Below are 13331 nucleotides of genomic sequence, written 5' to 3' on the forward strand. Positions count from 1 at the left end.
GGCAAGTCCAATAACATAATATAAAACTGGCGCTTTATGTTCTAACTGGTGTGTGAGTGACCGGCGACCGCTAACAGAAAATGCTGATCAAAGAAGCCAATGGAATTAGATTATAAGGGAGCATAAACATTACCTACGGTTAATTCACATGACGGTGAAACCCTGAATACGATAGTTCTTACGCGAGCTGTAGACTTTACTAATAAAATGACGTCTTTTTCTGAAAATGTAAAAAGTTGATACTGAATCTTTGTTTGAGAGCAAGTTTTAACTGTATTATTGCCTTATTACTTATTAATTAATATTTTTATGGCTGTTTGGAGAGACACAAAAAAATTATTGCCACTTCTTTGTTATTGACTTAACCCGCGCACCGACGGGGGTCTGCGCCAACTTCGCACCGACGCGACGGGGGGGGCGGATGACCGCCCCCCCCCCGAGATCTCGAGAACGAAGCAAGATAGCGACAAGCGGTAAACGGCATCGGATACGCACGGACAAGGTCTACAATTTTTACTAAGGTCATTTTCAGGTCAGGTCAAAGATGACGTCACAGGGGTCGAAAAAGTCAAAATGGCGGCGATAGATATTGAGAGTTTTTCTCGAATAGCTTTGAAAAATCGCTTAAAACTTGGTCTGAACTTTGTTGTGGTGCCTACAGAGTAAAAAGAATCAGCTTTATGACAGTAATGTGGCCTGGGGAAGGAGGTAATTTTGGGCTGTGACGTCACATATTTGAAAGTTTGTGTTTGGAATATGGGAAGCCTAAGATGTTTAATGAAAAATAAATGCCAGAACCGTGTTCCTGGTCATCCAATCTATAAAGTCGGGCACAATTTAACCCACGAGCCGCTGGGGGGGGGGCATAAAGTTACCCCCCTTTACGTTTTGTGGAATATCTCCGAAACCTGATGAGCTACGACCGTGAAACTTGGCATAGCTTCAAATGAATACCTAGGCAATGTTTGAAGAAAGTTTGGTGGTTGTAGCATCTACGATGACGTCACAGTAACGTCATAAAGTTTTGTCGTTTTCCGATTCGGACCGTTTCTGATGACGCTGAGCATGAAACTCAACTGCAAATGAACTAGACAGCACCTGCTGTCATCCTAAAACGTCTAAGTACACTTCTATCTAGTTCTTAACTAATAATCGGCCCTTTATATTCGGTCCCATATACCTGATGTATCGTGAGGAAACTGAGAGTCGCAAATCTATAATTTGACTTATGACGTCACTGTGACGTCATTTCAAATGGGATCGACACCAAATTTGGACACAACCTCGGCTAGGTATTCAGGAAGATGTGTGCAAAGTTTCGCTTCTCTATCTCTCCGCGTTGCGACGATATCGCCGCGGAAGTAAAGGGGGGGGGCAACTATATGCCCCCCCCCCCCCAGCGGCCGGCGGGTGGCGCGGAGGCCCAGCGGCCGCCGGGTTAACTGGTTTTAACAACATTTTAGAAGGTGGGATAGTTCCTTTAAATTCGATCTGAAAATGGGGGAGAAATAGGGGAGAATTAGGGGAACCTCCATAACTCCTATGTAAACACGCTTATTGACTTCGGGGCGGCCTTGGATCGTAGCTTCAACCACAAATAGGCGTCTGATAAGCTTTCAGCTGCTTCAAACATGTGTAAAGACTGCATTTGCGGTCGACGAAACTTGTACGGACATTCCGTACAAGTTTCCGGGCCTTCCAAAACTTGCACGGACACGGTCCGTAGTGTCCGTAGTGGTGGCGACGTCCATGCGGCAACCCCTCGCTCACTAACGACTGTGATTGTGTGCGCCAGGGAGGGGGCGGCGCCGCGGGGCCTGGCCGCCGCGCTGTCCCCCGGCGTGCTGTCGCGGCGCCCGGCCGCCGCGCTGCCGCCGCTGCTCTCGCCCGAGCCGTTCTGGAGCAGGTCGTCGTCCAGCTGTGACCTGCGCGCCGGCTCCGACGGCGGCCGCACGCCGCTGACACCGTCCAGCCCGCGAGGTAGGCCACCAGACACACCGGCCCACTCCAACACCCCCTTGTAGCTTTTCGCGAATATCGCGCGCCGCCGTTTTTGGCAAACCTTATCATGCATCAATTCTACACCAAGATCAGGTCACGGGGTCACTTGGTCACATAAAAAGGCTCAATTGTTTAACTTAATGATGACGACGCGCGACGATGATACAAATGCACAGTGCACATGAGAGCAGTTGCACACCATTGGGTACACGCATCATAGAGCTAAAAAGGCTCAATGTCTGCCATAACTACACCGAGTGCCCGATCGCTTTGAACCTTTCAGTGATTGCTAAGAGTATTAGTATGTACAAAATGTTTACCTCAGAATTTTGATGTCGATGACCTAAGGTCAGGTCAATTTTGCGACCTTACCATTACCTATAAGTCAATACGAGAAATCTGAAATGCGCTTCTTTTGGATGAAAGCCATTATGAACACTTTCAAACACTGAATTACAAGGAACTAAGACACACTGAACGTGAAAATGGTGTCTGCGAACTCTTAGTTATTGCCTATTCGGTGAAAACTCTGAGGGTGAAAGGATTTTGTCATATGCCCTCGGGCTACACAGAAACAAGCCGCTAAACTTCTGCCTTTTTAGCAGAATGGGACGTGTACCTATTGCAATCTTGAAAGATCTATAGCTTCAACATTTTTGAAGCCATTAATTTCAAACAAACTGGAACGTATTCATAAGGAGTTATACTAGCAAGATTTGGTAGTTTTTACATACCTATTTTGAAATTTTTTGGTTTATTTTATTTTGAATTTATTTCTTAAAATACAATTTGTGAAAAATGGGTACCCTTCGATTTTGCTCAAATTTAGATATTGTCTTCCACTACACCTATGAGAAGATTAGAGTGGGCCAACGATAACCTAAAACCCTCGCCCGCACATGCCATTTTTTCCCATCCTAGAACGCTCATGGGGGGGGGGGGGGGTGGTTGCCACCAGCCCCCGTTCACGAGCTTCAGAATTCCTTTACCGTGACGTCATCACGGCGCATGAATTTTCCTTCACCCATAGAAATGCATGCAAAGCATGGTGTGTTTCAGGCGGGCTAAGGAGAAATCTAAGGCCTACATGTGTTCAAAAGACGTACCACTAAGCCAATGGATTCGTCTCATTACGATAAATGGGGTTGAAATCGAAACATTCGGCCTATATTTATCTAAAATGGGCCAATCAAATGGTCCCTGCAACTCATAATGAAGGATTTCCTCTGCGTTGAAAAATTTGTTTCAAGTGTTTTTTCATCAGCGACAGGGGAAATCCTTCATAATTGCTACCAGATTACTACCATATTCCCTCGCATTTCTGTTGCGCATTGCCTCACAAATCAGAGTTTTGTGAAGTTTATATTAATTTAATTGTCATATTTTGACTGATTTTGGCGATTTTCAATTATTTCAACGCAGCATGGATCAGATAGCTCTCATAGTTTGCTGAAGAATGTGGCTTTTGCTTGGTTATTTTCAAGTTATCCGTGATTTGGTGCGCCGTGATCGTAGCATTATACACATTATATCAACTTTTAAAATTGAATCAACTTTTGAAGTGAAGTTCACATGAAAAATCAAAAGTTCAAGCATAATAATTGTTTAAACATAATGATGCAACATGTGTCTCCCAGATGGAACTTATATTTCAATTGAAAACTGAAAATGGAAAACAGAAGATGGATCTGCGGAGTTACTGAGATCACAAGGTGCTCTTGATTGTTGGTAATTGAAGATGTTGAGAGAACTTGTGAATCTTCATACCAGTCCTGACTTGCTTGATTGTTTGAAACTATTTTAATTCTCATAATTGTGTAATGTGTAGTGACTGTGCACACTGCGCAGCACATGTGCGCAGAAATGTGCAGGTGGCTGGTAGGTGGGTTAAACTTCAGAGATCAGTAGGCGGAACTATGGTCATGAGTACCCAAATATAGGAACGTTCCCATTCATGGGAACGAAAAACAATTTTTCGGACGTTTGCCCACAAAAACTCAAAAGTGCATTACGTCTCAAAAAAGTGCATGCCTATTTAAGTATCTTCGAAATCTCCATAAAATTATCTACAATCTCACCGTGGAACGAGGAAATTGACCGTGGAATGATATTTTAAATTATTTTTTGAAATGGAAAAATGTTGTAAATACAGGTTAAACAACATTTGACGTGGAATTTTAAGAAAAATGAAACAATTTTTGCCCTTTGACGTCAAGTAAATTTTTTTTCGCCTGGTCATGAAGTTTTATAATTAGCGATACCAAATGCTGCCATTTGCAAGCAAATGATGCGCAGCGCCCCGCGGGAATCTGTTGACACGTGGTGTTGGGACTTGTGGTCGCGTGGAACGTGAGAATTTCCCGAACTACTGCTTGAAACGCTGTTTAAGTGGTTGAAAATTATTTTACTGTATTTTGATCAGCCCTGAACGCCATATATTTGTAAGATTTCTTTGGATTGTAGCTGCTTAGCGTGGTTTTAAGGTGCGCCATGGGCGTCGTTGTTGTCATCGGTTTTTGTGACACGATGGTTTTGTGGTTATTTATTTGATATTGCCCGCTCTGTGTTACTTATTTATAATTTATTTCTTGATTTCGATCATTGCTCTTTCCCATCCTACCAGACTTTTTCCCATTCACACTCATTTAAATAGAAAAAAAGTAGATTTTCTTTGGGATGTAGGTGTTTGACAGTGAAACATATTCAGCGTTCCCATTTTTGGATACTAACTTGTGCTTGTCAGTTATCAGTGTCAAACAGGCAGGTGCTTGACATCTTTGAAATATTGATGTGGGTTGTGCTCAAAAATGAGGTTTGTATTATTTTCTGGATTATTTGCCAGCGCTTGCCGTATGGTGGCGCTAGCAGAGCTTATCACGTATCAATGCTAGATATAAACAATCAAATATTTATCTATTAATTTCTCTATGAGTGCCATTTTATGTGTTTGTGTCTATCTACTATCGTGCTTACATAATTAAACCTCATAGCTATCATATGTTGCTGGCTGGCCAGCCAGCTCATTTTATCCAGTTGTTAGTGAGGCCCAAAAATGATTGTGGTTCTGGCTGATTGCTGATGAGTCTGAACCAATGGTCTATTTGTTAGTTGTTATGGTAAATAGCTTGTCTAAGAAAGTTCCCTGTGAAATTGCAATGGACATTGAACACTGTCACTACTGTGATCATGATTTACCCGAGAATCTCTAGTTTTGTTTGTTGTGGAATGAAACAAATACTCCATTTCTTCTGCTCAAATTACCTACTTCATAAGACAAAACGCTGAGTGACGTGTGGATGCATTAAACCAAATGGTTTAAAATCGTGATTGTTATCAACACCAGTAATATTTACCAACGAAACGCACTATATCGTAATTGTCTTGTCACAATGATTGTTGTCTGATAAAGACTATTGTCATTCAGGGTCATGGAAGATATGAGCTTCGTCGACGAAGATGGCAAGCCTCTCGATGTGAGGACGCTACAGATTTTGAAAGAAACGTCACGAAAGGGCGGAAAGAGGCCTGGTGCTCATGTCTATCGGTTCATTAACAATAAGACCCATCGGAGGACAAAGTATAACAAGGCAACCAAGGTTCTCATTGAGAAGGTAATTCGTCTTTATAGGGCAATATTGTCTTAATAAAAAAATATGGGAATGTTGTGCATGTCAATGACATAGCAAACACTTTTTGAATATTCATAAAACGGAATCCGGTTTTAAGGTGTTTGTGAAGAACATTGGAAATGATGTTTACGTGTTTCCAGCGTTTTGCGCTTGGAAAACATTTTAACCTTTTTACTACCCTAAAATTTAAGTAGCATTTATATTCGTCACTGTTGTATTACGCTTGGTGTTTGGCTTTTCGTTTTATTATAACCCTGGTGATGGTAGCATGCTGCCGTCAGAAAATGCATCTTGATGTTGCTTGTATTTGTCATGCCACTGCAGTTACATTGAATGTAATGTTAAAGGGAATGTAAGGGTTTTGTAATTTTTTAGGATTCTTTGCCATAGTTTAGAGGAAAATGAAATCATTATGAGGGTTTTCTAAAAAACAAAACAAACAAAGCTGGCATATGGGAGGGTAAATGAATGTCGTTCTTTTACATTAGGCAGATCAGACAGCAATAAATTGCAAAAAATAGCATTAAATTTCTTGATATGTCCAAATCTGTAATGAACTCCATAATGTGGAAAACCCTTACATTACCTTTAACCCGCGCCGTGCTGGTGGCCTGAACTTTCCGCCGAGTGCTGGGGGGGGGGGGGGCGTTTTCACGCCCCCCCGTCTAACTCGGCTCCTGGGCCACGTAGCGACACGCGGTAAGCGGCAATCGAAAGAGCGTCAAAAATAAGGACGAAAACACTTCGGTCATTTTTTGGGTCAGGTCAAAGGTCAGGTCACCAGAGGTCACCAAAGGTAAAATGTTGACTATTTCAACATTTTGGAAACTGCCAACGGCTATCTCGGGAACCGATAGAGCTACAGCGCCGCGGAAAAGCGCATTCGATAGCCCTTTTACAGACCTTTCTGAGTAATGTTCTCAGATTTGACCTCAGGTCAACGGTTTAGCCTCCAGAGGGCAAAAACTCCAAAAATAGCCGTTTTTACGAAAAACGTTTTTTCGTCAATAACTTTTGACTCATAAGCGCCATGACATTACTTTTGCCAGCATCGTGTTCCTCTCGTCGAGACGCGTCGAATGAACTATTCGTTGACCTTGAAAGGTCATTTTGAAAATTTGACCTCAGGTCAAGGTCATGACCTGACCGAAAAGGGTCATGTTGCATATCAGTCGATCCGTATCGTCGAGCTGAACACATCTGACGTGTTTTCACCGCTCTAGCACGTCTCTATCAAAAGTTATAGCCAAAAAACTGCTGGCGACCGTTCATGACCTGAGATGACCTCAGGGGCACACAGAGGGGTCACAGGTGCATTTTTCCTATTCAGTGTGTCATGTTTACCTATGAACCGATGTTTGAGAGTGTTTTGAACGATATTCGTCCAAAAGAGGCGCATTTCAATTTTCTCCCATTGACTTATAATGGAGAGGTCGCAAAATTGACCTGACCTTAGGTCACAGATATCAAAAATCCGAGATATACATTTTATACATACTGTTACTCATATCAATCGCTGAAAGTTTCAAAGTGATCGTTCAGTCGGTGTAGCTATAGCGAGCCTTTGAACTTTTTCTGAGGTAAGGTCACTTGACGTGACCTGGTGACCTGACCTTGAACGGCCTAGGTCTGAAATTTTCACAACATGTGCGGAAATGATGTAGGAACACGTGTACCAAAAACGGCGGCGCTGCGCGCCGCCGTTTTTGAGATATTCGCGAAAAACCTGAGGGGGGGGGCGTAAAAACGCCCCCCCCCAGCACGGCGCGGGTTAACGTTGCTGTGGTGTTGGTGTTAGGGCCAAACCATCATAAATACATTTGTAAACCTAATCGTATTCTACAGGCTCGACAGTTGGAGGTCATGACGGGCTCCACGGTCCACATCAGCGTGACCAACCCAACTTACGCGAAAAGGTGCTACCCGATGGAGGAATCCCCTGTTGCTTCAGGGGATTCATCTGCTGCCCAAGCCCCAACCACATCCACCGCCTCCACCGGGGTGCAGACGGCTCTTTTCCATATTTTCCCCATTGACTTGTAATGGTGACGTCACGCGATCGGCCTGACCTCATGTGACCTCTAGGAGAAATCCGAGATATACAAGTTTTGAGACTCCTAGAGGATACTAGGTCCTGTAAGTATCATCTCGCTGTGACAGCTCCTCTGGCACCGAGGGCATTGCGAAGTTTCGGTATTTTGGAACTATTGCAGAGGTTCACGTGTGACGTCATAAGTCAGTGATCTGACCTGAGACGGAAATGCAATTGGTTTCCGAAGAAAATGCAATTGGTTTCCGAAGATGCGTATGGAAGCAAAGATAAGGTGTGCCAAATATAGCAGCCCTCTAGCTGTAAGGTGTTTTAAGCTATCGCCAAAAGTCGTGAGTGGAGCGCTACTGACTCTCCGGTCGGCCGCCGAGGGTTAGGAGGCGTGCAGGGTATCGGAAAACCACCTGGTACTTTGCGAATTTTGCCGATAAAAATATGTTTCTTATGCCGACTTATAGCCAAAAGACCACTGAATCTCAAACCAGTCGTATCCTTGCACTAAATGGCTTGGTTTAGACACGATAGGTCTGAAAAGAAAAGGTCCCATGTATTCTCTATGGGCGCCGCGAGGCCGTTGGCACCAGAGTTTCGGGAAGTGCCCTCGCCACAACCGCACGTGCAGATTTGGTCACGTGACCAAGCGCATTTGCCGCCACTGTATTTATATACACTGTGCAGGAACCAACGTTTCGTCGGTCAGTTCGCTTTCAGTGCGGGCATTGTAAAGAATACGTTCTGTCATAGCCGTTCAGTGACTGATCTCGACAGCAGCGCGTTCCCAGCAGGGTCCTCCACCACCCAAAGGCAAATGATGTCGGCAAATGCCAAGAAAGAAAATGTGCTTCACCCTGATGGTGATATTGATGTGTTCTTCGACAACAACCAGGTGGTGAAACGTTCAACGCGATTGATGGTCGGTGGTCAGCCGATCATGAGTGGTTGCACGATGCTCATGTCCATCCAGTCGCAAGATAGTGAGGTGCAGAGGGACCCTGAGATGGCACCAGGGATATATGAACAATTACAGGGGGACGGTCTGACTCAAGCCCTTGAAGATGTGGATAAAGTGGAAGATGCGCTGTCGAATGACTTTCGGGCTTACAGAGATGCATTCATGCACAACCAGCTGCAGCAGGTGGTGAAGGAGCAGATGATGCAAGAAGGGGCGGTCGTCGACTTTATTGATGTGCGTGCGGCACAAGTGACAGCTGGTGTGGAGAAGATCTGCTGTAGAGAATGTCTGCACGTCTTCCAACAATCCGAAAAGACTTGCTCGTCATGTGGCACTCATGTTGAGAAAGATGTGTCTCGCCAAAACTCATGCGACTTTGTCGAGCCTCAGCACTCCCGCCAAGCGAGCTGTCGTTTGGGAGAAGTGGTTGAAGACATGCCTAACTCTTTTGCTTCTTGCGAAACCGTGCTAGAGGCAATAAAAAAACAGGCAGGTGTCGGATCGACTCGAGCGTGGGTGTCGGTCGGCTGTGACGGCCAGCCCTACGACCTCATCGCTAAAATGATAGAAGAAACTATCGTTTGCCGACACTGTGAGTTGCTCATGGATGCTGACGACTTGGTGAAACACAGCGCAGCCGAGCATCCGAACATGCCCATCTCATCTGTCAAGTTCTACCACTGGGTCATGCTCCGTCCAGGCCTAGGTCACATAGAAATGAACCTGGCCAAGGCCTTGTTCAAGATTATGTGGATACCGCTAATAAGACATGTAGCACGCCTCATGGGCTTTAAAAGCCCGAACTCTATGGCTTTTATTCAGAGCTGTGGCAACCATCATTTGACATTTCAAATTATCAAGGTGATCCTCAACAGCGTAACGAAGGAGCTTCTGCTTCCGTACGTGCGACATTGCTCATCTGAGCACAAGGAGCCGTCTATCAAAGACTACATGTCGTGGGCTGCAACGGCGACAAACAACGTGTACCAACTGGTGCGAAAGTTCATGAACCTGCTCACAGCGTTCAACATGATGAGAACAGGAATTCGTCGCAACAACGATAGAGCAATGCTGGCTGGCCGCCAAAAGCTGGCACCGGTGATGTTCATCGGGAAGCATCACATATATCAACGCCTGCTGATTCGCGACATCGTTGTGAGACAGCAGCAGCCAACGCCAATCAGACAGTACGTGGCCAACACATCCGCATACACAGTATCTGGAGACGACACGCGAGGCGAAGGAGGAGACTTCATACTTGAATCAAAGAACAAAGACACAAAGTCGTGGCTCCCGCCGGGTGTGCCTTCCCAGGCACAGTGGACGCATGCTGCGCGCTGCACAGAGCAACTGGAAGATCTGAAGACAACAGTACTCGACAGGTACCAAGTGCAAGGAGATCTCGATGATCGAGTGCTGTCGCTGCAGTTGAGTGAAGACTGTGTCCGCGCTGAACTGCGCCGCCTGAAGTACTTAGCCACACCATTCAAGGACACCGACCTCCTAGTGTCGCTCGATGGAGAGATTCTTCACCCCTCCCTCGTCAATTTCGACGTAGTGGCTCAAAAAAACTATGCTGTGGCCAAGCAGCGTTTGGTGGGCTCAACCGAGTGCAAGATGGAAAAGGTGTTTGTGACCGTGGACGATGCGGCTGCAGGAAAAATGACAAAAGCCGAACTATGCGACAACATGAAAACCATGATTGACGCCATTCCGGCTCCGCATGCTCGGGCACAATGGAAAAAGCTCCTGAACAAGGTTAAGGCCAAATCCAAGGCCGAGATGCTCACCCTCCTGGAAGAGCTTGAAGAACAGAACGCTGGCAAAGCCGGAAGTGATGATCCTGATGTATATAACAACTGAATGCGTCATGCGCACGGACCATGTCTCGGTCCTGCAAAACTGGAGCATGCCCATCTTGAACTTATACTTGGTGCCTCTCACCATGATGTTGCGCTTTCTATTCAACTGCAAGTGTCAACTCAGCATTCCAGTTTTGCTGTTCTGAACGTTTTGCCCTTGGCTATGCCTATGTAAAAGATAAGAAGTTGATATAAAGCTCCTGTATATTTTTGACTGTGTACTCTCAACGATAAGATCGTCATGTTGCTGAAGATCATATTTGTATTTATATGACAAACACACACGCACACACACACACAAATATTGGGATGGTTCAATACAAAGATTTACATACAAAGATTACATACAAAGATTATGAAGAATTCAGGTAGCTGGGTGCTTTGGCCCTACTTGCATTATTGCAGCTGTTCATAAATTTCAGCTAAGTTATGTGTTAGAGGCTGATTTGACTGTTCCACTTTATTAAGTTGAACAAATTGTTGGCAAGGTGCATATTCTTTATTTGGTTTTGTACTGTGCAGGTTTCCTTGGATGTGTCGGTGACCAGGGGCCCGGGAACGATTTTCAGGTTGGGGGGGGGGGGGTGAGCCTAAAATACCTGACATGATGCATATGAAGCAGTGGCGTAGCTAGGGGTCTAAGGGGACACTTACCCCCCCCCCCCCTATCGGGTTCAAAGGGACCCTCGGGTCCGAGAGGCCCTTCGGCGCCATTTGACCGCTGAGGGTTAACGATGGCCATATTCCGGCTCAGAAGGGCCCCAGGGGGCTCGTTAGAGCACCTCATGGGCCCTAAATAACCACACTAAGATCTCCATAATAAGGGCCCACGCCGGCTTCTGAGGGCCTTTTGCAGACTTTAAGGGCCCCTTGGTAGTCTCCAAAGGCCCGTTACTGGCCTCTTAGAGTTCTTACCGGCCTATGAGGGGTCAGTTCTAGGGGCATTTCCCGCCTGTGATGGTCACACACTTATTTTTCTAAGGCCCCATAACAGCAACTGTGGGGGCCCTCATCGGCGCCTATGAGGGCCCTCACCGGTGCCTCTGAGCGTTTCACACCCCCCAACTCTGAGTGTCTACACCAGTGCCTATTAAAGCCCTATATCGGCGGCTCTGAGGACCCAACAGTCAACACCTGCGCATCTAAAGGCCACCCACTGGTGACTTTTGAGGGCCCCACACCGGTGACTCTGAGCCCCGAGGGCCCCACCGGCGTCTGACAGTACCATGCCGGTCTCTAAGGACCCCACAAGACTTCTTCTGCCAGCCTAAGGGCCCCTTGCTGGTCACTGAGAACCCCCTGCCGGCTTGTAGAGGGTTCGCGTCAGCAGCTCAAAAGACCCCACACCCGTCTGTAACGGCTCCACACCAGCGTCTATGAGGGCCCACAGCAACGCCTGTAAGGACCCTTACCGAGACCCCCCCCCCTCTGAGAGGATCACACTAGCACCTCTGAGCGTCCACACCGGCACCTGCATGACGGCCCCACACCAGTGCCTCTAAAGGTCCCTTACCGGCAGCTCTGAGGGCCCTACGCCGGTGATTCTGAGGGTGTTATCGATAACCGAAGACACCACACAAGCCCTTATGTGTCGCCGAGTCCCATACCGGCCTTCCGAGGGCGCTACGTCAGTGCACTCATTGTCCCACATCCCTCCCTCACACCCGGAGCGAGTAAACTGTGTTATACCTATAGCAACGATTTTACCACCGTTGTACGTTATGTATTTCTCAAAGTTGACTCAAAATGGTCCAGTATAAAATTTAGCATGCTAAACTTATGGCCAAGGCCAGGCCCAAACCAAAGCGGGATGACAATAGCAGATGTTGTCAAATCGATACTGTATCAGCAGAAACCATTCGGATGGCTAGGAAATGGTGTGGTGTGTTGATGTTTAGATGTATACCTAAAGGAAACAAGAAGGAAATAAGTCCGGAAAAGGGAGGAAAGATCCTTTAACGCTGCCTCAATGTTGAGGGGGCGCCGCCCCCTCGGCTCTCAAGTTTGGGGGGGCAAGCGCCCCCGCTGCCCCCCCCCCTCTTCCCGGGTCTATGTCGGTGACCGTCCGGTCTCGTTCCCATTTTTGGAAATATTTGTCATAATGGAAGCTATGCAGCGTTCCTATATTTGGATACCCCGGTGTGGTTTATTTTTACCGGCGGTAAAGTCGATATGATCTCACAAACCCATCTTACCATTGCTGTCTTCGGAAAGGTCATTTAATGATGGTTGCGTTTACAATAACTGGAGGCGTCGGACCTGATGAGTTTTGATGAAAAGAGCCCGTGAGTGGCGTCGGTGAAATCGTTCCCAATTTTGGGTTCGCCGTTCCCATAATAAGGAACGCTCGCAGCGCCAGTGAACGAAAGCGTTCCCAAATATGGGCACGCGGCCCGAGCGGCGGACTGGTTCAGAAATAGGGAAACGATTTGAAATTACGTTGGGCTTTACAATATCAAACCCTTCCCAAGCAATATTGAGACAAATATCAGGGCGTTCACGATCGTTTTATATTTTTTAGACGTCATTTAACGGTTCTTTTTCTTGTTTTAAACAATGCCTTAATAGCGTTCCCATATTTGGGTTTTGCGTTCCCAACTTTGGGAACGCAAATGCGTTCCCGAAAATGGGTACGCTTGACCATAGTTCCGCCTACTGAGATGCGAATTTGGATGTCAGTTATAAAATTAATGGTTATGCCTTGTAGAGTAAGCTCTGCTGTTTTTTTGTAATTGTCTTTTTTATAATTGTAACATACAATGCTGTTAGTTTCATTTTTATTAAAATGCTCGACCAGAATTTGCACTTGTTCATGCATGAATGGCTAAGTTTGGGGT

At 46.0% G+C, this 13331-nt stretch overlaps 1 long non-coding RNA gene across 1 annotated transcript; it reads left to right on the forward strand.

Moving 5' to 3' along the window:
• Positions 1 to 4304: 4304 nt before the first annotated feature.
• On the forward strand, positions 4305 to 7639 carry LOC122387703. Its single transcript, XR_006257653.1, has 3 exons — positions 4305 to 4350; positions 5426 to 5612; positions 7476 to 7639. It is a non-coding gene; the product is annotated as an uncharacterized LOC122387703 (long non-coding RNA).
• Positions 7640 to 13331: the final 5692 nt, after the last annotated feature.

This window comes from Amphibalanus amphitrite, unplaced genomic scaffold (genome assembly GCF_019059575.1).
Source record: "Amphibalanus amphitrite isolate SeventyFive unplaced genomic scaffold, NRLGWU_Aamphi_draft 000295F_arrow, whole genome shotgun sequence".
Taxonomy (NCBI): Eukaryota; Metazoa; Arthropoda; class Thecostraca; order Balanomorpha; family Balanidae; genus Amphibalanus; species Amphibalanus amphitrite.